Source organism: Leopardus geoffroyi, chromosome C1 (genome assembly GCF_018350155.1).
Source record: "Leopardus geoffroyi isolate Oge1 chromosome C1, O.geoffroyi_Oge1_pat1.0, whole genome shotgun sequence".
NCBI classification, from domain to species: Eukaryota; Metazoa; Chordata; class Mammalia; order Carnivora; family Felidae; genus Leopardus; species Leopardus geoffroyi.
In genome coordinates this window covers 159,186,325-159,212,545 of record NC_059328.1, presented here as the reverse complement: position 1 = coordinate 159,212,545, position 26,221 = coordinate 159,186,325, and the positions used below count along the sequence as shown (strand labels likewise).

General features: G+C 42.1%; 1 protein-coding gene and 1 pseudogene across 4 annotated transcripts in view; one reads left to right on the top strand and one right to left on the bottom strand.

The window, feature by feature from the left end:
- Window positions 1-26,221, bottom strand: part of MYO3B (myosin IIIB) — a 490,117-nt gene that overhangs the window by 457,020 nt on the left and 6,876 nt on the right. Inside the window, exons 2-3 of one of the 4 annotated variants that reach the window (XM_045480150.1) lie at window positions 9,340-9,476; window positions 6,686-6,731 (exon numbers count right to left, since the gene is read on the bottom strand). The exons of 1 other annotated variant lie outside the window; for it this stretch is intronic. The gene's annotated coding sequence lies outside the window, so the exon portion shown is untranslated. Of the gene's footprint in view, window positions 1-6,685; window positions 6,840-9,339; window positions 9,817-26,221 lie in introns of those variants that run through there. 2 more of the 4 variants (XM_045480151.1, XM_045480153.1) reach the window with 2 other exon arrangements.
- LOC123600197 lies at window positions 22,153-22,250 on the top strand (annotated as a pseudogene).

The following is a 26,221-nucleotide window of genomic DNA, read 5'->3' as shown; positions in this document are numbered from 1 at the left end:
CCATCAAATAGCCTAGGGCTACAAAAACAAAGAACATTCATAATCAAAGTATTAATAGAGTTCTAAAAGCTAGCAGAAATAATGATAAAAACATAGGCATCAAATCTATAAATTAAGCACAAAATTACATTCAGAAATAATTTCCTCCCAGTATCCAATCGAGGTGGCTCAGCAGACTGCAAAGATAATATAACACGCAGCAAAGCATCTAATAAATAAATGGCCCTCATCAAAACAAGCATGTAATTTCTATACAGGAAGCCGTACTGTTTTTACTTACTCACCTTTAACCATTTTAGAAAACTTATATTTGAATAAGGAGAGACGGGGGGAATGTGGGAGGCAGGGAAGATGAATAGACAGTTTTTCACAGTTCCCAGCTGGTCGGGAGTGGCCACAAAGGTTTTAGAAGGTCGGGGTCTTCCTAAACTCAATTTGTCTCCATTCTGAGGGCTCTGGGTTTTCAAATGGGCTGAAAGCTAAAGAGAAGTTTATAGTAAGCACAGTGGGATGGCAGCAGGGACACACAAGGGCACCCATTCTTCCAGGAAGGCACCCATCTTCAGGAGAAAGACCATTCACAAGCAGTCATATTTCCATGAGCGCTCATGAGATATTAGACACACCAGCTTGTAGACTGACAGCAAACCACAGATTGCCCACATACAAAGAAACACAGCTGAGTTAATGCTGGGCATAAAATGTGCTTGAGGAATCCCCTTTGTCGAAATTTCCGTCTTTTTATTGTTATTTTGACATTAAAAATATACTTCCTTTGGACTCACTGTGGGGGAAAAGAACTCAAGGTCTTTTTATAAGACCAAAATAAATCAAAATCACTTGCTCACAAAACCGTTTTCATCCTGCCAAGTAAGTAAAGTGACCACTTGATGAGCAGGAATTGCACACAAGTCCTTAGACAATTATCCATCAATACAAACTCTGTGAGTTCTTACTGATTGCTTCTTTTTGTCCTAAGCAACTCAGCAAAAAGATTCTGAAAACATCAGAGCGACAGAAGTGAGTTCTATGGAGACAGGACACCTAGATAAGTGGTTTGAGGAGAAAGGCTATGAACATAGATTCTCCACCATTACAGTCTCAGAATGTTCTTCTTTAGAACTGGAGTTTCCGGAAAGATTCCTTTGGCAGAGCTTTAACTGCCTGTCAAAGTTATAGCTGGGGTGAATCTCCCATTTGAAGCAGGTTAACATTTCCTAACTGGCTAAACTTTTGTAGTCTTCAGACCAGATACTTGTAGGCATTTGCTTCCAGAGAGTTTGGAAACTACCTACAAGGGCACTTTGCTGAGCCAGGCAGACATCTCAAGTCCCGGCTGGCTGAACACCCAGATTATGTGGAATGGGGAGACTGTAAGGTCAGGTTCCTTCCTCTACAAGCAGGTTTGGCACTGGATAAATCCATTATTTCCCCTTGAAAGAAACAGGCCTGTCAAACTCAGAGAGGGTGGAGCTTCCCCTACATCCCACAATTGCTGCTACAGATATTTTTAGCATGGAACCAAATACTGGTATTTGGGATTCCAACAAAGGACACTCTTGGTTAAAAACTATATGCCAGATTTACTCTTCCACTGAGGCAACCACTTCTGGACCCCATCTATAATATTCTCTCTAATAAAAGACTACTGGGGCTTAAAATGAGAGTTTTATTAGATCCTTCCCAAGTTATATCCAATTAGAGTATTTTCGTTCCAATCCATTGATTGTCCTTTTGACGTCAAGTAGACTGAATCTCTGGCAGCACCGTTAGTTGCCTCCTCCAAAATCACCTTCTTTGCACCATAGATCCTTCTCTAATTATTCATTCCACAAACACGTGTCCAAGCCCACGCTGTGAAAGCTGCTCCGCCAGGCCTGGGGAGAGGCCAGCAAACAAAATGCTGTCCCTGCCCCGAACACATACTATTACAGCTGAGTCGGGGAGAATCTTGTGCAACCTGCTTTTTCACATCCCAAGGGAAGTTTCCTTCTACCTTCATCTTATATGAGACTATTACTCAGTATCCTACTTCTTGGTTTTATCAAAAATTTCTGATGAGAAAAGATATACATACTCACTGAAAAAACTGAAAAATATAGACCTGTATGAAGGAAAAAGTAAAATATTATGTAATGCTCTCATTCAGAGATAACTATTAAAACATCAGGGGGGTATATATTTCTAGACCTTTTTCAATGTGTGTGTGTGTGTGTGTGTGTCCCTTTTTCAGTGTGTGTGTGTGTGTGTGTGTGTGTGTGTGTGTGTGTCTGTGTGCTCATGCACGTGCAATTATATATACTATTTTTAATTTTTTAAATGTTTATTTATTTTTGAGAGAGAGACAGAGTACAAGCAGGGGAGGGGCAGAGAGAGAGGGAGACACAGAATCTGAAGCAAGGCTCCAGGCTCTGAGCTGTCAGCACAGAGCCCAACAAGGGGCCTGAACTCAGGAACTGTGAGATCATGACCTGAGCCAAAGTCAGACGCACAACTGAATGAGCCACCCAGGTGCCCCTATACACACTATTTTGTAAAATTTACTGATAGAATAAATGGTATGAGAGAAAACAAAGAAGAGAGACACAGAAACAGAAAGAAACAGAGTGGCTAAAGCAAAGAACCAGAGATAGAGAGAGACAGAGAGACAGAGAGAGAGAGAGAGAGAGATGGCAGGCTGGCAGTTTCCCTGAAACCAATTTAAGGCTCCTTCTGTTCCAGGAAGAACAACCAGTCTCAGGGGCCTGGGCCAGCCAGTTAATGAGCCAAAAGCCATTCTCCTACTTGTCTTTCCAAGCACACTGTATCTATAAACTGACCCAATCCTGCAAGAACCTGGCCACAAGCTCAAGGCCACTAAAAATTTACACAGGGACTATTAATAGTAAAAAGCCTCACTGCCTCCTGTCTGGTTTAAGAAAACATTTATTTAAAAAATTTTTAAAGGAATTATGAGTTTAACAGTGCATAGAAAATTGAGAAAATGTCAATAATTTCTATCATGAATTTTTGACAGCACATTATTTTTGTTTTCTTTATGCTTATATTTCAGTATCTGTTTAACTTGTCACATCACCTCCTATTTTGACATGAAATGGGTTTATTTGGCAAAAAAGAAAAAAAATGCCTAGTCACAATCCAGCCAGATTCTGCCTGAGCTCAAGGTCATCACTGAAGAAAAAGCAGATTGATGGCATTCAAATGTACTAGAGCAAATGTTTTTTGGTTAAAAATACACCTAAGTCATGTGTCAGAGCCAAGATACCAAAATACATCATCTTTTTAGGCAAAAGATCCTTATGATACAAAAAATACCTTATGATAAGGTATTTCTTACTCATCAGTGAGGGTTTTGAGGTCATATGGAGACCTCATTCCTCATATGGAGGACCTCATATGGAGACTGATTTCATTCTGGTTAGAAACGGAAAGCAAAGTCTCTGACGATCCCCACTGGGGGGTCTCCCATCTGCAGGGGTATCCTCCAGGAAAACATTCTTCATGTTTCCAACTCAGGGCTTGACAAGCAGTTACTCCCAAAGTAGAAGAAGCCGCCCCTGAGGGTCTGGGGTGGGCTGGGGTCGTGGGGACGAGAAGACAAAAGCATTCAGTTCTTCAGCAGGAGAAGGAGCAAATGCTTGGGAACGGCTGCTCCCAACAAACTGCACCGAGCATGGCCCTCACCTGGTTCTCACAGAGCCCACTGTCTTGGAAGAAAATGTGCTCACTCAACCCACTGCTGCCTCATTACGAGAAGGGAGATGGGTCCAATCACCAGCTTTGCTGTTAAGCGTTACCAAAGGTGAACACACTGAGCTCTTGATGTGTCTGTGATCACAGAGCACACTCTGCAGTCACTTCAAAATCATAATAAACTCTCAAAAAAGGCTGTGTCTTTTTTGAGTGGGCTATGTAAGTATTAAAAGATCACCCTTGGGGGGCGCCTGGGTGGCTAGCTTGTTTAAGCATCAGACTCTCTCGACTCAGGTCATGATCTCATGGTTTCATGAGTTTGAGCCCCATGTCAGGCTCTGTGCTAAAAATGCCGAGCCTACTTGGGATTCTCTCTCTCCCCCTCTATCTCTGCCCCTCCCTTGCTCATGCTGTCTCTGTCTCTCTCAAAAAAATAATTAAACTTTGGACTTCAAGCTGTATTACAAAGTTGTAATCATCAAGACAGTATGGTACCGGCACAAAAACAGATACTCAGATCAATGGAACAGAATAGAGAACCCTGAAATAGACCCACAAACGTATGGCCAACTAATCTTTGACAAAGCAGGAAAGAATATCCAATGGAATAATGACAGTCTCTTCAGCAAGGGAGTGGTGCTGGGAAAACTGGACAGCAACAAGCAGAAAAATGAATCTGGACGACTTTATTACACCATACACAAAAATAAATTCAAAATGGATGAAAGACCTAAATGTAAGGCAGGAAGCCATAAAAATCCTCGAGGAGAAAGCAGGCAAAAACCTCTTTGTCCTTGGCCGCAGCAACTTCTTACTCAACACATCTCCAGAGGCAAGGGAAACAAAAGCAAAAATGAACTACTGGGACCTCACCAAAATAAAAAGCTTCTGCACAGCGAAGGAAACAATCAGCAAAACTAAAAGACAACTGACAGAATGGGAGAAGATATTTGCAAATGACATATCAGATAAAGGGTTAGTATCAAAAATCTATAAAGAACTTATCAAACTCAACACTCAAAAAAACCAATAATCCAGTGAAGAAATGGGACAAAATACATGAATAGACACTTCTCCATCCAAATGGCCAACCGACACATGAAAAAATGCTCCACATCACTCATCATCAGGGAAATACAAATCAAAACCACAATGGGATACCACCTCACACCTGTCAGAATGGCTAACATTAACCACTCAGGCAACAACAGATGTTGGCGAGGATATGGAAAAGAGGATTTCTTTTGCGCTGCTGGTGGGAATGCAAACTGGTGCAGCCACTCTGGAAAACAGTATGGAAGTTCCTCAAAATTTAAAAATAGAACTACCCTATGACCCAGCAATTGCCCTACTAGGTATTTATCCAAGGGATACATGTATGCTGTTTCGAAAGGACACATGCACCCCAATGTTTATAGCAGCACTATCAACAATAGCTAAAGTATGGAAAGAGCCCAAATGTCCATCGATGGATGAGTGGATAAAGAAGATGTGGTATCTAGATACAATGGAGTATTACTCGACAATCAAAAAGAATGAAATCCTGCCATTTGCAACTACGTGGATGGAACTGGAGGGTATTATGCTAAGTGAAATTAGTCAGAGAAAGACAAAAATCATATGACTTCACTCATATGAGGACTTTAAGATACAAAACAGATTAACATAAGGGAAGAGAAGCAAAAATAATATAAAAACAGGGAGGGGGACAAAACATAAGAGACTCTTAAATATGGAGAACAGAAAGTAACTGGAGGGGTGGTGGGAGGGGGGATGGGCTAAATGGGTAAGGGGCATTAAGGAATCTATTCCTGAAATCACTGTGGTACTATATGCTGACTAACTTATATGCAAATTAAAAATAAATAAATTAGATAGATAAACTTAAAAAAAAATCACCCTTGGAGGGTAGGCGGTTTTCTGCGACTACTTCTTGGTTACCAGCCCTCTGGTCTCCCTGTTTCCCCTTGTCTGCAGACAGGCTGCCCACAGGATGCTCCCACCCTGGCTTTGCAGCCCCTCAAAGGGTCCACATCGATTTGGGAGCAGGGATTGTGATGAGAGGAAGGAATGCCACCTGCCTCTCTGGTGTCTCTCTACCATCCTGAACCTTGTCATCTCACACTCCTCTCCTGATGACACAACGTGGCCTTCCATCAGCCACCTGCCCCTGTGCCCTGCAGATGCCTGCCTTGGGAGATAGGGAAGAAGGGAGGGTGCAGAGAAGGGAACAAGGCCTCCTTCCTTCCACCACCTACCCAGGCTGGCAACCCTGGAGCCCTCGCAAAATGTGGTGAGAACTCACTGCAAGCTACAACATGGGGACTCTAGAGGAAAAAACAGGTAGATGATTTCCTCTAAGCCCTGAGAAAGAGCAAGGTCTGAGCAATTCAGCAGCCTGCCTGCTTCCAAAGTTCCTGCTCGGCAGGGACAAACCTGTGGCCTCCATCTGCACGGACCACCCCCCCACCCCTTGCACCACTACTCAGGGCTCCTCTGCAAAGGGGAAGGTCTCACGCAGCCCGCAGAAGGGAAGGCTGGACAGCAGGACCCCCACACAAGGAGAGCAGGGGGCACAGAGAGCACAGCAAACGTTGTTTCACCAAAGGACCTAATGAGAAGGCAGAAAGTGCATATTTACTATGCACACCTAGTTGCACTAAAATTCACAGCTGCTGCTTAACATATTTCTGACAAGAACATGTTAAAAATATATGTGGAGGGTTGCACAGGGAGTAGTTTGCAATCGTACTTTAAATCACATTTACTTAAACCTCCCTATTTTTAATTCCCCTTACGCTGCAGCTGACATAATCATGATCACATGATTAGCAGATGTAGACTTATTCTTTTTAAAAAGGGAAATTCTTCTTTGGGATGAAAAAGAGCACACGCCAGAAAGATCAAGCCCAACTTGGGCACATCAGCTAGGCCTACATACAGTCCGGTTCTCCAAGTTGTAAGACATGGCTTTGGGAATTCTTTCCCTTACCCTGTTTTGTTTCCTTCGGGGCTTTCGCTGCTCACCTCCGAGGCCACTGAAACAAACAAGCAAAAAAGGAGACTTAAGACAGCCACCCGGCACCTGCGGGCCTCAGCCTGTGCCAGCCTGCTGTGGCCACCTGGACACCAGGGTCCAGGCACTACTTTTCACTCACTCAGCTCCTGGCCAGAGGACGAAGAACCTTACCTGCCATTGTTCTACTCGACCCGGTGAGACTAACCCGGAGAAGTCCGGCTCCCAAGATAAAGGACTAGGAGGGATGAATAATTAATCATTCACTGGAACTTGAAGCAGACGGTAAGTGTGAGGCCAGGGTGAATAAAAGAAAGAAACACTAAGCAAAAAGGCCAAGTTTTATTCCATAAGGAAGCTCAGACCAGACAGGGAGGTGGTGGGGAGGTGGGGGGGGGGGTATGTTGAACTTCTGGGAGCTGGAGTCTTTTTTTTTCCAAACACTAGTTTTGGACTGAGAGAAATCAGACCTTGGTTTCCAAACAACTCCAAGAGGATACTTGCTGTTAAAGGAAAATGCCATCTTTGGAGCCGGTCACCTGGTTTCTGCACCTGCAAGTGGGTGACGAAGAGTTCATCATGTTCCTCGTGCCCAAGTAGTCCCCATTCCTAGGAAACTTCCTTTTCATTCCGAAAGCAGTTGACTATTGCAGGCACAATAACTCAACTAAGCCATTTGCTGATTCTTTTAACCATGTGTCCTTCATTCAACAAATCTTTAGGAAGCCTTTTCTCTGTGCCAAGATCTGTGCCGAGACACTTGGGATCAAAAAGAAAAATAGGACCAAAGCATCTCCAGACAGACTTGTGGGCTTGTGGCATTAAACACCTGCCTGTGTTGGTGACTTCCACATCACTGTCTCCAGTCCAACGTCTCCCCTGCTCAAAAATCAGAGCCAACATCTCTCCTGGATATCTCATGCTATCTAATAGGCATCTAAATGGAAGTTGTCCAAACCCAGACTCCAAATCTGCTGCTCCCACAGCCTCTTTGTACACACGTTTCTAGGAGTCATCCATGCTTTCAGCATTGGTCAGTCTTTTGGGGAACTTGAAAACACAACAGTTTTTTTAAAAAATTATTTTGATGTTTATTTTTGAGAGGGAGAGAGAGAGAGAGAGAGCAAGTATGAGCAGGGGAGGGGCAGAAAGAAAAGGAGACAGAGAATCCAAAGCAGGCTCCAGGCTCTGAGCTGTCAGCACAAGAGCCCAAGCAGGGCTTGAACCCACAAATGGTGAGATCATGACCTGAGTCGAAGTCAGAGGCTTAACAGACTGAGTCACCCAAGAGCTGACTAAAAATCATTGTTAACTGGGCTCCTGGGTGGCTCAGTCATTAAGTATCTGACTTCAGTTCAGATCATGATTTCACAGTTCCTGAGTTTGAGTCCCACATCGGGTGAGCTGGAGCCCCACTTCAGGTAAGCCCTGCTTCTTTCTTTTCTTTCTTTTCTTTTCTTTTCTTTTCTTTTCTTTTCTTTTCTTTTCTTTTCTTTCTTTCTTTCTTTCTTTCTTTCTTTCTTTCTTTCTTTCCTTTCTTTCTTTCTTTCTTTCTTTCTTTCTTTCTTTCTTTCTTTCTTTCTTTCTTTCTTTCCCTTTCTCTTTCCCTTTCCCTTTCCCTTTCTCTTTCTCTTTCTCTCCCCCCCATCCCTCACGGGATTCTCTCTCTCTCTCTCTCTACTACCCCTCACTCACTTGCAGTCTCTTCTCTCAAAAAAATAAATAAATTTAAACTAAAATCAAAAATCTTAAAAAAAATAATGTTAACAAGGTAATAGAGAACTGAAAAGACAAAAGAGGACCCCTGAGGTAGCACAGAGGTGGTCAGTGCTCAAAGAAGCCACTACCCCAAGAGCGAGGGGAACAGAAAGGAGGGTTGGGGTTATCTGAACCTACAGTCTGTGAGGAGGGGCCCACAGAGCTAGACTTCTGAGGAGGGAACCAAAGTCAGAAGGTGCCGGTACCTCTGAGGGGGCCCGGTGAGGCTGGTTCTGGGAGTGTGAGGAAATTGGAACCATCTACTGTTGCAGTGTCACTGACAGAAACAGGAAATCAACATGATGGAACAGCGCCCCCTTCCACCCCAGGCTTGGTGGAAGGAATCACCTCTAGCATCTCCTTTCAACAGAACTGAAAGTGGACCAAGCTAGAATAGCTGAAGGATGGTCTGCAGAGAGACATGAGCCTAGAAACAAGAACTTAAGAACCAGCACAGTCCACCTCTTTAGCTACTCAGCATCCACACACCTTTCTACCAAACTTCTTTCTCTCGAACGCCACCTCCAACTTGCCAACGGATCCTCTCAGCTCTACCTCTAAAATATCTCCAAGACTTGACTGTTTCTTACCCCCATACTGCACCAACTGTGTTCCAAGGACCAGTCTCACCTGGATTGCACAGTAACCTCCTGACAGGCTTCCTTTACTTGACCTACTGTCAACTCTCCACACAGAAGCCAACATCACTATATTCATGAGCTAGGACTGCCCTCACAAATTATCACCAATTTGGTAGATTAAAACAGAAATTGACTCTCTCATACTTCTGGAGGCCAGAGGTCTGAGATCAAGGTCTCAGCAGAGTTGTTTACTTCCGCATGCTTTGGAGGGAGAACTTAGGTGTTCCATACCTCTCTCCTAGCTTCTGGTGGTTGCAGGCAATCCTTGGTGTCCCTTGGTCTTGTAGACAGATCACTCCATTCTCTGCTTCTGTCTTCACATTGTCTTCTTCTCTGTGTCTCTAGGTCTTTCTGTGGCCATTTTTCTCCTTATAAGGATGATAGTCATTGAGTTTAGGGCCCATCCTAAATCCAGTCTGATATTATCTTGAGATCCTTAACTTGATCATATCTGCAAAGAATCTATTTTCAAATAAGTTCTCATTCACGGGTACTGGGGATTAAGACTTGAAAATCTTTTAGGGACCACTGTTCAACCCAATACAGTGATAGTGGTAAAACACAAATCAAATCACATCACCCCTCTGCTCAAAATCCTGCAATGGCTCCCATCATACCCTGGGTAAAAATTGCACTTCTATACAATTCTGGATGCTACACCTATCTGACTATTCTTGCCTTTTTCACCCTGCAGGAACTATGTCATTCCTCACCACTTCCTACACATGCCAGCCTCAAGTCTCTGCACATGCTGTCCCTCTACAGGGAACATTCTCCCTCCAGATATCCCCATGGCTTTCTCCCTCAGATTCTTCAGATCTTCTCTCAAAAGTCACCTTCTCAGCGGGGCTTCCCCTAACCTCACTGTATAAAATTCCACCTCATTTCCTGCTTTATTTTTTGTCATAGAATTTAATAATACATCATCCTATAAGTGTTGAGTTCTATTACTTTATGTCTCCTGCCATTAAAATATAAGCTCCACTTGGGGCACCTGGGTGGCTCAGTTAGTTGAGCATCTGACTTCGGCTCAGGTCATAATCTCACAGCTCGTGAGTTCAAGCCCCGCACTGGGCTCTGTGCTGACAGCTCAGAGTCTAGAGCCTGCTTCAGATTCTGTGTCTCCCTCTCTCTGCCCCAACCTACTCGCATTCTGTCTCTCTCTCAAAAATAAATAAACATTAAAAAATTATAATATACATATATATATGTGTGTATATGTATATATATAAGCTCCACAAAGACAAAGAATTTTTTTGCCAATTTCATTCCCTGCTATACCTGAAGCACCTAGAATGTTGCCTGCTGCCTATAGGCACTCAGTAATTATACTTTAAAAGGCAGTTTATTCAACTAGAACTGCACAAAAGAAAAAGTATCAAAGTTCCTGTGTTAACGGGGCCCAATCCTAGAGTAGCACTAAAGCTAGCAAGTACGTCGTAAATCACAACACACACAAATCTCATTTTGGTGTATCTGATTCACCTTATACTGGTGATGTCTAATGATACCATAATTGTCACCAGTGGAGTAAAATAGTTGAAACTTTTCTCAAATATAAAAAATAAAAAAAAAAACAATTTTAATTAACAATGATAGAGGAAAGACTGAATTCTTTCTATTTTTGTTGTAGAACATAATGCTACAAAACCTTTGCCATATTGAAAGGCAATTAAAGAGTATTCAGCAAAAATCCCTAGGAAAAAAATTCCTTTAGAGATGTGTCAGAAGGTTAATTAATGAAAATATGTTATTTTCTGGTTTATTTTACATTTGCAGCATCTATAAGCTTTTTAAAAGACTTTTTAAACCACTTTACTGAGATATAATTGACATAAAATAAACTGCACATATTTAGAATATACAGTTTGATAAGTTTTGACATTTCTATAAACCCATGAAATTATCCCCCTCAAGAGAGTGAATCACATCATAAATAAGATAGTGAATATAACCATTACCTTCAAAACTTTCCTTGAGACCCTTTAAACCCCTTCTAACCTGCCCTAACCTGCTCTTTGATAGTCTGTGGTTTTATTTGCATTCAGTTTAAAATACTTTCTAATTTTTCTTTTGATTTCTTCTTTCACCCATTTAGAGATATATTCTTTAGCTTCTAAAGATTTGGAAACTTTCCAGAGATCTTTCTCTTGTTGGTTTCTTATTTAATTCCATTATGATTACAGAGCATGTTTTGAGTGATTTAATTCCATTATGAAAACAGAGCATGTTTAAAAGGTGAATCCTTTTAAATGTATTGAGACTCTTTTATGCAGCAGAATATGGTCTATCTTAGTAAATGGACCGTAATATAAAAAGAATGTGTATTCCACTCTTACTAGATGGCATGTTCTCTAAATGTCAATTATGTCTACTTGGTTGTTAGTGTTGATTTGATTTTCTATTTCCTCACTGATTTTCTTTTTTTTTTTTTAATTTTTTTTTAATGTTTATTTATTTTTGAGACAGAGAGAGCCAGAACATGAATGGGGGAGGGGCAGAGAGAGAGGGAGACACAGAATCGGAAGCAGGGTCCAGGCTCTGAGCCATCAGCCCAAAGCCTGACGCGGGGCTCGAACTTACGAAGCGGAGTCAGACGCTCAACCGACTGAGGCACCCAGGCGCCCCTTCCTTTTTTTTAAAATAACTTTCAGTTTATTTATTTTGAGAGAGAGAGAGAGAGAGAGCAAGTAGAGGGGGTGCAGAGAGAGAGAGAGAGAGAGAGAGAGAGAATCCCAAGCAGTCTCCACACTGTCAGTGCAGAGCCTGATGCTGGGCTCAAACTCACAAACCACAAGATCATGACCTGAGCTGAAGAAGGACACTTAACTGGCTGAGCCACCCAGGTGCCCCGTCTTATTGATTTTCTAATTTTCTCTACTTATCCTATGGATTATTGAAGGAGGAGTATTGAAATCTCTAGCTATAATTGAAGACTTGTCTACTTTGCATTTGTTAGTTTTCACTCATGTATTTTATTCTATTTTTTAAAATTTATTTATTTATTTATTTTGAAAAAAAGACAGAGAGTCAGGGAGAGCAGAGAGAGAGGGAGAGAAAGAGAATCCCAAGCAGGCTCTGCACTGTCAGCACAGAGCTGACAGGGCTCAAACTCACTAACCAGTAGGTTATGTCCTGAGCTGAAATCAGGAGTTGGATGCCTCTTCACTTCATGTATTTTTGTTAGTAGGGGCATAATACTTAGGATTTTTATGCCCTCTTAATGAACTGGCTCTTTCAGAACTAGAAAAGGACATTTTGTATCCCTGGTAATACTCTTTACTCTAAAATCTACTTTGTCTGATAGAAACATAGTCACTTCAGCTTTGATTGGTATTAACATGGTAAATTTTTCCCATTTTTTAGAAAATGTTTATTCATTTTTGAGAGAGAGAGAGAGAGAGAGAGAGAGAGAAAACAAGAGTGTGAGCGAGGGAGGGCCAGTGAGAGAAGGGGACAGAGGATCTGAAGCGGGCTCTGTGCTGATAGTAGCAAGCCCAATGCAAAGCTCAAATCCACGAACCATGAGATCATGACCTGAGCTGCAGTCAGACACTTAACTGACTGAGCCACTCAGGCACCCCTACAATTTATGCCTTTCAATTGAAGTGTTTAGACTATTTACATGTAATATAAAGCTAGCTTTAAGCCTATCATCCTGTTTTGTTTTGTTTTTAATTTTTTTTTTTTTCAACGTTTATTTATTTTTGGGACAGAGAGAGACAGAGCATGAACGGGGGAGGGGCAGAGAGAGAGGGAGACACAGAATCAGAAACAGGCTCCAGGCTCTGAGCCATCAGGCCAGAGCCCGACGCGGGGCTCGAACTCACGGACCGTGAGATCGTGACCTGGCTGAAGTCGGACGCTCAACCGACTGCGCCACCCAGGCGCCCCTATCATCCTGTTTTTTATTTTCTATTTGTCTCATCTGTTCTTTATTCTTTTCCCTCTACTTTTCTTCCTTTTCTATTGAGTACTTTTTACAATTTCATTTTATCTCCTTACATGGTTTATTGACTCTTCATTTTCTTATTTTAGTGTTTGCTTTTGGGGGTTGTACTATATGTCATTAATATAGCACGATATGCTTTCAAGTAAAATATCACTTTACATAGAGAACCTTATAATAGTGTATTTCCAATTCTTCCCATTAGGCCTTTATACTATGTTTCATGCATCCTACTTATACATATGTTATAAAACTCACAATTAATTGTTATTTTTGTTTAAACAATTATCATTTTTGTACCAGCTTTATTGAGATATAATTCACATACTATATAATTCACCCTTTGAAAGTGTACAATTCAGGGGCGCCTGGGTGGCGCAGTCAGTTAAGCGTCTGACTTCAGCCAGGTCACGATCTCGCGGTCCGTGAGTTCGAGCCCCGCGTCGGGCTCTGGGCTGATGGCTCAGAGCCTGGAGCCTGTTTCCGATTCTGTGTCTCCCTCTCTCTCTGCCCCTCCCCCGTTCATGCTCTCTCTCTGTCCCAAAAATAAATAAACGTTGAAAGTGTACAATTCAGTGGTTTTTAGTATATTCACAAGATTGTGCAACCATTACCACTATATAATGCCAGAATATTTTAATCATTCCAAAAGGAAACCCCTTTTAACCTCTATCTCCCAAACCCCCCATTCTTCCAGCTATTTCTTTTCTGTCTCTATAGATTTGCCTTTTCTGGACATTTCATATAAATGGAATCATACAATATGTCATTTTTTATGATTGGCTTCTTTCACCTAGCATACTTTCAAGGTTCATTCATGTTGTCATATGTATCAATATTTTATTCCTTATAATTGCTGAATAATATTCCATTATGTAAATATATTACTTTTTAAATCCTTTCATCAGTCGATGGACGTTTAGGTTATTTCCACTTTGGAACTGTTAATGAATAATGTTGGTATGAACGCTCTGAAAATAAATAAAGAAACCTTATTTATTTATTTATTTATTTATTTATTTAGGAGGAGGGGCAGAGGGAGAAGGAAAGAGAGAATCTTAAGCAGACTCCATGTCTAGCACAGAGCCTGACATGGGGGTTCAATCTCATAACCATGAGATCATGACCTGAGCCAAAATCAAGAGTTGGACTCTAAAATGACTAAGCCACCCAGGTGCCCCAAGGAAACCTTATTTAAACTGGAGTCAGGAGCTCTCATTCACTACCTCTCAAGCACTATCACTCACTGTTAGAAGCATATCTCATATTCCCCGACAGGAAGAAGCTTACTCTACATACTCTATCAAGAAGAAGGAAGAATTTCTCCTTGCCTAGCAACAGCCCAACCAATGAGAAACCACTACATTCAGCCAATGAGAAGCTGTCACAGCCCCTCGCAGCTTCTTTTTTTCCCTTGTAAAAGCAAGCCCCTCTTCTCTGTTCTCTGAACTTGCCCATGGTTCACCATAGTTGACTTGTCCCAAATTGCAATTCTTTTCTATTCCCAAATAAACTAATTTTACTGGTAAAATATCTGGCTCTTTTATTATTTATTATTTTTTATTTCTTTTTGAGAGAGAGAGAGAGAGAGAGAGAGAGAGAGAATGAGCAGGGGAGGAGCAGAGAGAGAGGGAGACACAGAATCTAAAGCAGGCTCCAGGCTCTGAGCTGTCAGCACAGGTTGCTCTTTTTTTAAGGTTAACCATACTCATGTACATGTTTTTGTGTGGACATGTGTTTTCATTTCATTTGGGTGTGTACCTATGAGTAGAATTACTGAGTCATAGGGTAACTTTATGTTTAACCCTTTATGGAACTGCCAGCCTGTTTTCCAGAGCAGCTGCACCATTTTACATTCACATCAGCAATTATAAGGGTTACAATTTCTCCACATCCTCATCAATACATGTGACTATTTGTCTTTTTGACTATAGCCTTCCTGGTGGTATTTCATCATGGTTTTGATTTGCATTTCCCTGATGACTAATGACCAATCAATCATCTTTTATAGAGTTGTTTTAAATATAGATTCAAATCATATATATTTACCCATGTAGTTATTACTTTCAATATTCTTCAGTCTTTTTTGTAGATCTCTATTTCCATCTAGTATAATTTGCTTCTGCCTGATGGACTTTCTTTACTACTGCTTGTACTGTGAATTTCTAGGTGATAAATTCATTCAGCATTTGTATGTCTGTAAAGTCTTTATTTTCCCTTCATTTTCTGAATGGCATTTTTGGGGGTATAAAATCTTGTATTGACAGGGTTTTCTCCAGTCCTTTTAAGATGTTGCTCCACTGTTTGTGCTTTGCTTCTGTGTGTGTTTTCTGTCGAGAAACTTGCTGTCATTATCTTTGCTCCTCTGAGTGTAACCTGACCTTTTTCTGCTAAGCTGGTTTTAAGATTTTCCCAGAAATCTTATTAGGCTGTGCCTTGGTGTAGTTTTCTTCCTCTTACTCCTCCTCCTCCCTCCTCCTCCTCCCTCTGCCCTTTTCCTCCTTCTTTTTTGGTTAGGGTCATTATGCTTCACATAGTTTTAATGAGATTTGAAAAATTGGGGACCATTTTTATTCAAATAATTTTTTTTAATGTTTATTTATTTTTGAGACAGAGAGAGACAGAGCATGAACGGGAGAGGGTCAGGAGAGAGGGAGACACAGAATCTGAAGCAGGCTCCAGGCTCTGAGCTGTCAGCAAAGAGCCCGATGTGGGGCTCGAACTCACGGACCGTGAGAACATGACCCGAGCCAAAGTCGGACACTTAACTGACTGAGCCACCCAGGCGCCCCTCAAATAATTTTTCTTTGCCCACTTCCTTTTCAGAACTCTAATTCCCCCTATATTAGGTAGGCCACTTGAAGATGCCCCTTAGTATATAGATGCTCTGTTCAATTTTTAAAAATTATTTTTCCTTTCTTTGCTTCATTTCAGAACTGATAAATGTCTCTTTGTCTTCAAGTTTACTACTCTTTTCTTCTGTAATTAATTATTCTGCCATTAATTCTAATATATTTTTCACTTCAGTCATTACAGTTTTTATCTTTAGAGATTTAACTTGAATCTTTTAATAACTCTCATGTCTCACTTTTTTCTAAGTCTTATTTATTTATTTTGAGAGATTCTCTCTAGGGAGAGAGAATCCGAAGCAGACCCTGTGCTGCCAGCACATAGCCCAATGTGGGGCTTGAATCCACAAAGCCATGAGATTGTAACCTGAGCTGAAACCAAGAGTTGGACGCTTAACCATCTGAGCCACCCAGGTGCCCCTCTACTTACTTTATTAAACATGTGTCATGCAGTTATAATAAATGCCCTATACTCCTGTCTACCAATTCTAACAGTTGTATAAGCTCAAGCTTGACTTTTATTGATTCTTCCCCTTAATACAGATCATATTTTCCTGCTTCTATTCATACCTGGTAATTTTTTATTGGATACTAGTTATTATGAATTTTTCTTGTTGGCTGCTGGATATTTTTGAATTGCCATGAATACCATTGGCTGTGTTCTGAGATGCAGTTAAATTACTAAGAAACAGTTTGCTTCTTTTTCATCTTGTTTTTAAGATTTTTTTAGATGACAGCAAACCAGTCTTCAGTCTAGAGTTAATTATTTCCCACTACTTAGGCAATGTGCTTCTGAGTATTTTATCTAATGTTTTGAAAATTATGAGGATTTCCAGTCTGTGTGGTGGGAATAGGTACTAATCTTGGGCTTGTACAAACTCTAGGTATTGTTCATTTTAATCCTTTTGGTGGTTCGTTGGCCTTATGTAGTTTTCTCACTCACACACATTGCTGAGTGCTCTGCCAGATTCTTAAAGGGAACCATCTGCTCTTTGGAATTCTCTCTGCACAGCTCTGTCCTCTCCAGTACTCTGTGAACATTAGCTGTCTTGTCCCAGGCCCTCAACTCAGCCTCTTTAACCAGGGAACCCACCAGGTTCTGCCTGGATTCCCTTTCTTTGCACTACAGCCTAGAAACACTCAAAGAAGTAGGTTAGGGCAACTGTAAGGTTTATTGGATTTTTTTTTCCATTTCTTAGGGAATAGTGTCCTTTGCTGCTTGATATCCAGGCTCTTGAAAAATTGTCTCATTTATTTTGTCCACTTTTTTTGCAGTGTTGTTGGTTGTATATGGTAGGAAGCAAATGTGGTGTCTGTTACTCCATCTTAGCCAAAAGTGGAAGCCTCTGTCAGCCCTTTACATTTTCAATTTATTATGATTTCTTTTCTCATTCTAAATAAATGTTCACTTTTTTATTTAATTCTATCTGTAATTTTGCATTATTTTTCTTTTTTTTTAATATTTATTTTTTTAGTTTGAGAGAGACAGAGAGCAAGCAGGGGAGGGGTGGAGAGAGAAGGGGACAGAGGATCCAAAGCAGGCTCTGTGCTGAGAACAGAAAGCCCGACGCAGGGCTCAAACTCACAAATCATGAGATCAGGACCTGAGCCGAAGTCAGATGCTTAACCCACTAAGCTCTCCAGGCGTGCCTGTATTAAAGAGGGCGTCCACTGTTGTATAATCTCCAGCCCCATACTCAGGCCCTTGAGTTGAACCACGTGGGTTGGAATTCTGGCTCTACCTCCTATTAGCATTGTGACCCTGAGCAGCCTCTCCTTCTCCATTTCTTCATCTATAAAACCAGGATGATAATAGGACCTACTTCATGATGTTGAGCATTAAATGAGTTATTACATGTGAAACACTTAGAAGATAGCCTGAAACCTAGAAACCACTCAATAAACCGTTATTATTTGAGCTTCTTCAATGTATAGGTGGTATTATAAATTATGGAATTACCCATACAGAGTGTTAAGAGTCTGGTTAGAGGACACCACCCTCCATAACTGATGAGAGCAGAGGAAGTATAGACCACAAAAGAAACAACATGGCCAGGAAATGGGATAACCAAAAGAATATAATGTCCTAAGAGAACAAAATAGGTAATTTCCCAAAGAAGGGAGAGATTAATATAGTCTATGCCACTCAAGATCAAAATGAGAACTTAAGAATGATCTCTGGATTTGTCATGATTTCTTAGAGACTCCAGGTTATTTATAAAAGTATCAATAAGAGAATTGCATATAGTTAGTGTAAATGGATTCTGAATGGGGCCATGACAGACTTTACAAGTAGACAATCTAAAGTTGCTCTAATGCTATTTTTGAAAATATGTAGGGTGTAAAAAAAAAAAACCAATGGAACATCTTGCAATATCAGTTCTGGCTTATCAGTTGTTTTGTTGGTTTATTTTGCTTTTCTTGCTTTGTGATTCTTGGCCTTGTCCTGTACTGGTAAAGATGACGAATGACAGGTTTCCCACAACAGAGACTAGGCTCCAGGTGCTTCATTCTCTCCATAGCATCATGAGCATCATCTTGGTTGAAAATATAGCCAGAATTGCTAAAAGCATGAGCTTTTGTCCCAGGCCTTATTGGAAGAAGAAACTTTGTTCCATAGCTTTGGATATGAGTGGGCTGATTCCCCATGAGGAGAAATCAGGCTGTTAGACACCACACTCCCGTCCTGCAGAAATGGCTCCCAAGCAGGGCTTTTTCTCTTGAAGTGCACCATCTGGCCCCAGAATTTCTCTCTACCAGGAAAAACTCCTGCCCAACATTTCAGTATCATCCTGGGGAGCCTTTTCAATGGATGAGTGAGCTTCCAACCATTTAATTCCTTAAACAGCAAAACTTCGGCTGCTCCCAGGAGTCTGTGCATTGGTTCAGAAAAAGCCATGCTGCTTCCATTCCCTAAAAATCCACTGGCACAGGACCTCTGAAGCATCCATCATCTGTCAGCACCATGGCTGTGTGTGTAGGGGGGTGGTCCCCTGGAAAGGCAGGGGCTCTTGTCCTGGAGTCTGCATCTCACGGCTCCACCCTCTGCTCTCCAGACAGGCTGGCCTGTGAGATTTTCAGCCTCTTCTCTCTGGGCAGCTTCAGGCTTACTTGACCTATTTTCCACAAGCTCAAGACAGAGGGCATAGGAAACCGCTGAATCACTCCAGGGTCTGCATTGTGTCCAGTTACAAAGCCCAATGTCAAAGTGAAATACCGCCCTTTTAACAGCCCCATATCTCACAGATTTAATGGTCAATTCTAATTAAAGATAAGCTTATGTTTCTTTATTTCCTTTCCCTAGAGTAAAAGAAAAAAAATTTCTTTTCTTCTGGGAGACTCTAGATTCCGTATTTATAAACATCATTAGAGGCTATATGTTTTCTTAACGATTGGAAAAGTAAAGATTTCATCTATTCGCCCAATCAGGATAGAATTATTTCTCCTTCTATTGTTAGGAAGTTTTCCCCCTCCCCAAGTCCAGCTTAGTGTCCTGGGTCTCTAGGTACATAATAGTCACTCAAGAATATTCACTGGTTAAAAAAATGAATGGAAGGATGGTTGGATAGAAAACTATCTGTGCACTGTTGTCTCCTAGGACATCCTGCCAACTAGGTAGAGAACCCTCACAGTGCTTCTTGGCAGTTCTTCTTCAGGGACTATAGAACCAAACCAAAATGGAATATCTTGCATCAGGGACAAGACGGAAACAGTCATAAAGGAAATCTAACCTAACCTTACGGGGATTTACAGCTCTTAGAAATCAGCAGAGGGCATCAGCCAGTTCTCAAATACCAAGTCTGTTTGTGACATCTCAGAACTTCCTTATGCCCCTGACTGATCTTTCTTGATCCAAATAAGGAAGAAGACCACTAGGCCACCAATCAGCTGAAAAAGCCAAATAACTTCTGCATTTACCCTGTAAAATATCCCTTAGTCAGTGAAAAACCTTGCACTCATTTCTCCATAGCCTTGAACTTCCTGAGTTAAAAGCCTTGCGATAAGCTCATCTTTCCGTTTTGTTTTATTCATTGTAGAGTTTGGTTTTTGACAGGACCCACCACTCAAAGGTGGGTCCCGTCAAAGGCCCATTTGGGGTTCATAAAATAGAATTTAATAATGAAGATACTTTTATTTACTTCTTTGCTCTGTTTTGCAGAAGAGCTGGGTGAAAACCTGGTCCCCTGAGTCCTGGGCAGAATTTCTCAGTGAATGGTTGGAGAATTGTGTGTTTCCAGCACAGCTCAGCTCAGCTCTGTCAGGCACCTTGGCATCCACTCGGTCCTGGAATGGCTGTGCCTCGCCGGGGTCTGAACAGGAGCTCAAGTGGCTCTTCTGGGGCTCTGAAGCAATTAAAGTTGGGATTTGTTCTTCTTTGTCATGAGGCTGTTGGATTTTATGGTCTTTTTAGAAGCCTTGGTGACTGCTGGCCCCACTCCAGAGGGCATCCTTCCTCAGATGTTCCAGGATGCTGCAGCCCACTGAGAATTTTGCAGACAAGGTCCCGGGCCCACAGAGTCAGAGGCCAGGGGCTCAGTTTAACAGAACCAGGCCAGACTTTACCAGTGCAGCTCAGTGACTATGACTCCTTTACTCCATCCCCTCCAGTCTGTTTCTCCCTTTCCTGGAGCTGAGCCAGGCTTCTGGAGGCGGTCTCCCCCTCTCAACAGGACCCTGTAATTAACATTTCTTCTCTCCTCTTTTTCTCTGCTCCAGTTCCATCTGCAGTTGCCTAATCACAGCATTAGCAAATGCAGATCTGATCCCACTCCTGATATGGTCTCCGCAAGGGAGGGCTTTGAGCCAAGAGAAGACAGGCTTGTGGTCATGAGAAACGAAAGGAGCCTCCCCAGGATGAAAAGAGGCCATGTCTGTAACCCACAGTGCTCGGCACGGGAAAAGTGCTCTTACAAGGGTTGCTGGTCTGATGTTAGTTGTGTAGTCTTTTTTTTTTTTCTTCAAGTTTATTTGTTTATTTTGAGAGAGAGGGAGAGGGTGGAAGGGGGCAGAGAGAGAGAGAGAGAAAGAGAATCCCAAGCAGGCTCTGCAATGTTGATAGTGGGGAAAGCAATGAATGTATGGGGGCAAGGGATGGGCCTTCTCTGTACATTCTGCTCAATTTTTCTGTGAACCTAAAAGTACTCTAAAAAATAAGACCTATTTCGGGGCGCCTGGGTGGCTCAGTCGGTTGAGCGTCCGACTTCAGCTCAGGTCATTATCTCGCTGTCAGGGAGTTCAAGCCCCACGTTGGACTCTGTGCTGACAGCTCAGAGCCTGAATCCTGTTTCAGATTCTATGTCTCCCTTTCTCTCTGTCCCTCCCCCACTCATGCTCTGTCTCTCTCTCTCTCTCTCTCTCTCTCTGTCAAAAATTAACGAACATTAAAAAATAAAACCTATTTTGTTAAACTCCATATACTCACTGCCAACTCCCAAATTTCTTTCTCTCTTTTTTTTTTGAAAGAGAGAGAGCATGAGTGAGTGAGGGGCAGAGAGAGGGAGAGAAAGAGAATCCCATAAGGGGCAGAGAGAGAGAGAGAGAGATAATCCTGAAGCAGGACTTGACCTCACCTGACATGGGGCTTGAACTCATGAACCGTGAGACCATGACCTGAACCGAAGTCAGATGCTTAACCGACTGAGCCACCCAGGTGCCCTCAACTCCCAAATTTCTATCTCTAACCCAGAGCTCACACCTAAATACTTGACTCAGTTAGTTATTCAATGATTTGCTCAATATCTCCATTTGGTTATCTAAAAGGAATGGCACATTTAACATGTCCGAAAACAAATTGTTGATTTTCCTCATTTCAGCAAATAATAATTCTATTAGGACTTAGATCAAATACCCTTGGAGTCACCCTTGACAGGATGGAGACTGACATGGGGCTTGAATCCATGAACTGTGAGATCATGACCTGAGCCGAAATCAAGAGTTGGATGCTTAACCACCTGAGCCTCCCAGGTGCCCCTTAGTTGTGTAGTCTTAAAGTGACTCCCCATATATTGTCTATTAGTGTCAAGGAAGGGGAAAAAACAACAAGCAATGGAGAAATTGTACAACACCTTGACCAGGTGGTCCAAATTATAATCTGCATGGGACAGATGACATCATGTGGCTCCAGATGTGGTACCTTGGACAGGACACACCTCACCTGGGCAGCGTTCTGGCTGAGATTATATAACCAATGTAAACATGAGGAAACACCAAAAACATAATGAGGGACGTGCTATAAAACAAAATGGCATGTGATACAGATATTTAAAGTTGGAATAATACTGGAAAGATTACCATTGCCCCTGCACAAAGATGATATACAAATTTGTGAAGAAAAAGAAATGGTGTGAGGCAGACAGGAGATCAACATCATAAAAGACAGATTAAAGGAGGCTAAAGGAACACGACAGTCAAAGATGGTACCTGACTTTAGACTGGAGCCTGTACTGAAGGGAAATGCTATAAAGGACATTGACAGGTCAGCTAACAAAACTTACATATGGAGGGTAGATTAGATAAAAGCACTTCATCAGGCATTATGGTTATGTAATAGAATACTCCTACTAGAAAATATACACTGAAATATTTAGGAGTAAAGGGCCATGAAGTATACAACTTACTTTTACCCTGTTCAGAAAAGAATTACATTGTGTGTGTGTGTGTGTGTGTGTGTGTGTGTATACACACAGATAGATATATAAATAACTGTAGATGTAGATTATATATATAACAATTTTCTCTAAATGATTTAAAATTGTTTTAATGTTTACTTATTTTGAGAGAGAAAAAAAGAACTTGAGCAGGGGAGGGGCAGACAGAGAGGGAGACAGAGACTCCCAAGCAGGCTCCATGCTGCCAGTGCAGAGTCCCGATGAGGGGCTTGAACTCAAAATGTGAGATCATGACCTGAACCGAAATCAAGAGTTGGATGCTTAACCAACTGAGCCACCCAGGTGCCTCTCTCTGAACTATTTTATATACATGTATATAGAGAGAGTTGGGAAGAAACATGCAAATGTTAAAGTAAGTGGAGTAGAATGAAGAAATATAGAAATGTACCTTTTCTATTTTTGCAACAAACACATACTGATTTTAAACTCCATTGTTTAAGGGACAACTGGGTGGCTCAGTCGGTTAAGCACTGACTTTGGCTCAGGTCACGTCTCACGGTTTGTGAGTTTGAGCCCTGCATTGGGCTCTATGCTGACAGCTCAGAGCCTAGAGCCTGCTTTGGATTCTGTGTCTCCTTCTCTTTCTCTCTCTCTCTCTGTCTCTCAAAAATAAATAAACATTGAAAAAAAAAAGGGGTGCCTGGGTAGCTCAGTCGGTTGAGCATCCGACTTCGGCTCAGGTCGCGATCTCACTGTCAGTGAGTTCGAGCCCCACGTCGGGCTCTGGGCTGATGGCTCAGAGCCTGGAGCCTGCTTCCATTCTGTGTCTCCCCCTGTCTCTGCCCTTCCCCCGTTCATGCTCTGTCTCTCTCTGTCTCAAAAATAAATAAAACGTTAAAAAAAAAAATTAAAATAAATAAATAAATAAATAAACATTGAATTCCCTTGTTTGAGCAAAAAAGTAGAGATGCAGCATAACACAGAAATTGAGTGTAGTATGGGGGTCCAGTGGACCTGGGTCTAAATCCTGGCTCTGCCACTACCAGCCGTGACCCCTAGGGCAAGTTACTCTGTCCCGGAGTCTCAGTTTCCTTCTCTGTGGAGGAACAGTCTGCAAAGTTCTGTTACAAAGATGAAGTGAGGCAGCACCTAGCAAGTGCTCAGTGGAGGGCATGACGTTCAGGTCATGGGCCAGGGCCTGGTAAGAGCTCTCCAACCATTAAGTGTTATGATTATGAAGATGCTGTATCTCCCCCACTCGGTGATGCTGCCAGATGCAGTTTCACAGAAGTATAAAGGCTCTGGGGAGTCAGAGGACAGGGGCATCCAGGGGATGCAGTATTGAGGTCATGGCTTGTGCTGGAAAAAGAAAGGTTCCTTGGTGGGAGAAAGCCTAATCAAGAAAGCCACGTAAAGCACACTGTATGTGTTCCAAGGAGCTTCCCCAGACTAACATCATGGTCTGCTCAAACCTTCCTCTGCTGTTTAATAAGGACAGGTGCATGTGTGCGTGCACGCGCGCGCACGCACACACACACACACACACACACACACACACACGCTTTATTTGATCCAAGGGCTGTGTGTCTTGGACAATTTTACCACAAAAGCCTAATCTCTGCGATAAGAATTATCAATCCCTTCACTTAGGTCAAACTTTCTGGCCTCCAACAAATACTTCTAAAAAAATCAAAATGCCTTTAAATAGGGGCACCCGGTGGCTCAGTCAGTTAAGCATGGCTCAGGTCATGATCTCTTAGTTCCTGAGTTCAAGCCCCGTGTCAGGCTCTGGGCTGATAGCTCAGAGCCTGGAGCCTGCTTTGGATTCTGTGTCCCCCTCCCTCTCTGCCTCTCCCCTGCTGACTTGTCCTCTCTCTCTCTCTCTCTCAAAAATAAACATTAAAAAATTTTTTTAATAATTAAAAAATAAAATGTCTTTAAGTAATTAACTCCCCTCTAAGAAATCCTGAAGGCATGAAGAAACCAGAGTCTGGCGGGGGGCGGGGGGGGGCGGGGAAGGGAGAAGGAGAGTAATACCCCCCTTTCTGCAGCATTAGACCCAGGTGGCTCACCTACACTGGCTTCAACGTTGGCCTTACTTATCATATATACCCGGTTAGTGGATTCTGTCCCGGAGAGATCATGTGGTGACAACTAGCCCATCCTGCAAATCTGTTGATAGCCAGCCAATCAGCCAGCTTCCGACACTCCTAACTCAGCACTGCTTTGTTCCTGACCTCTATGGTGGGTTGTGGAAACCACACTCGCTTTAATTCATTGAATCCTGGCTCTGCAATGAACTCATTATGTGACTTTGGGAAAGTTATTTACCTTCTCTGAGCATCGGTTCCCTCTTCTATTAAACTTGGGCAATAATATGTACCCCTTAGTATTGATTAATAAATACCAGCCCCTTTTCATTCTCTATAGTTGAGTGTCATAACAGGCCCATGAGTTGCTATTTGAAAGGGCACGTTTATAATCAGTCATTTTGTTCATATTTTCATATATTGATCTCAGTTTGAACATTTAGTTAATAAGAAAAGACTTTCGACGCAGCAGGAAATTCTCCAAAGATATTCTTCAATGGGTGGTAGGTTTTAAAGTGTCTCTAGGCCTCTGGAATGGATGGCAGTCAATTAGCCTGCCTCTTGCCTGAGAAATCAGACTAATTACTGGTGAGGCTTGGCTAATGGGGTCTTTTGTGAACTCCCTCCCTAAATGAGAAATCTTTAACTTTTCACAAAACCTCAATCTCATTTGTGCTGCTGATTCCTAATATTTCTAAGTAAATGCTTGGCCTCTGGGCTTTTGTAGTCAAATAACCCAAATCAAACCAGGCTGCTCTGCCAAGGGAAAAATTTATTTTGCGTAAATCTACTGGAAGAAACTTTTAGAATCAATTTGAAATGACCAAAGGCAAAGACTAGCTGCAGTCCACTCTGGGGCCAGTTTTGTGGATGTGGGCTAAAAGGTGAGTTTACTCCGTTTGGGTTTAAATGACTTGTTGAGATGTCCAAACAGTAAACAGTGGCAGGTTTCAGAGCTCAGAGTATGCAAGAAGCAGGCTTGTCCCCCAACCCCAAGTCGACTGCCACATATAGACAAGCTCAGGGTTCTGTACCTAAGGCAGAAGACACAAAATCCAGGGAAGCCATTTTCTGTCCCACATCAACCTAGAAAGGAGGTGAAAGAGTCTGGAAAGGCAAGAGGAGTTTGAGGCAGGAAGTCACTTGAAGACAGCCAAACTTGAAACAGAAATATAAGTAAATGCCAAGAGAAGGAGAGGGGTAAACAATTCAGAGCTTGGCAGGAATCTGGAAAAGATTCCAAAAGTGAAAACGGAGCTGAGGTGTAGCCTACATGGTTGGCTAGAGGGACCTGCTCCAACAGAATCTCCAGTGACCATGGAGGGCATATCTGGAATGGCCTACATGAGTCTTTCCTTCCCACTTCTTCCTCATCAAGGACTTCCACAACAACTCTTGAAATGCAGGATCAAAGTAGAACTTGGGAATGCTGGGTGCCTTTGGATTCCTGTTATTGTATTAAATTACACTGCATTGCCTCCTAGGAGACCCTGAGGTCTTCTTCTATTGGATGTTTACCAGCTCCATTTGTTCTTCCCCCCAAAATTTGAGAAGACACGGTTGTCCATCGTATAGCTGCTTGGGATATTCTGGGTCCTCAATCTATTCTGACTACGT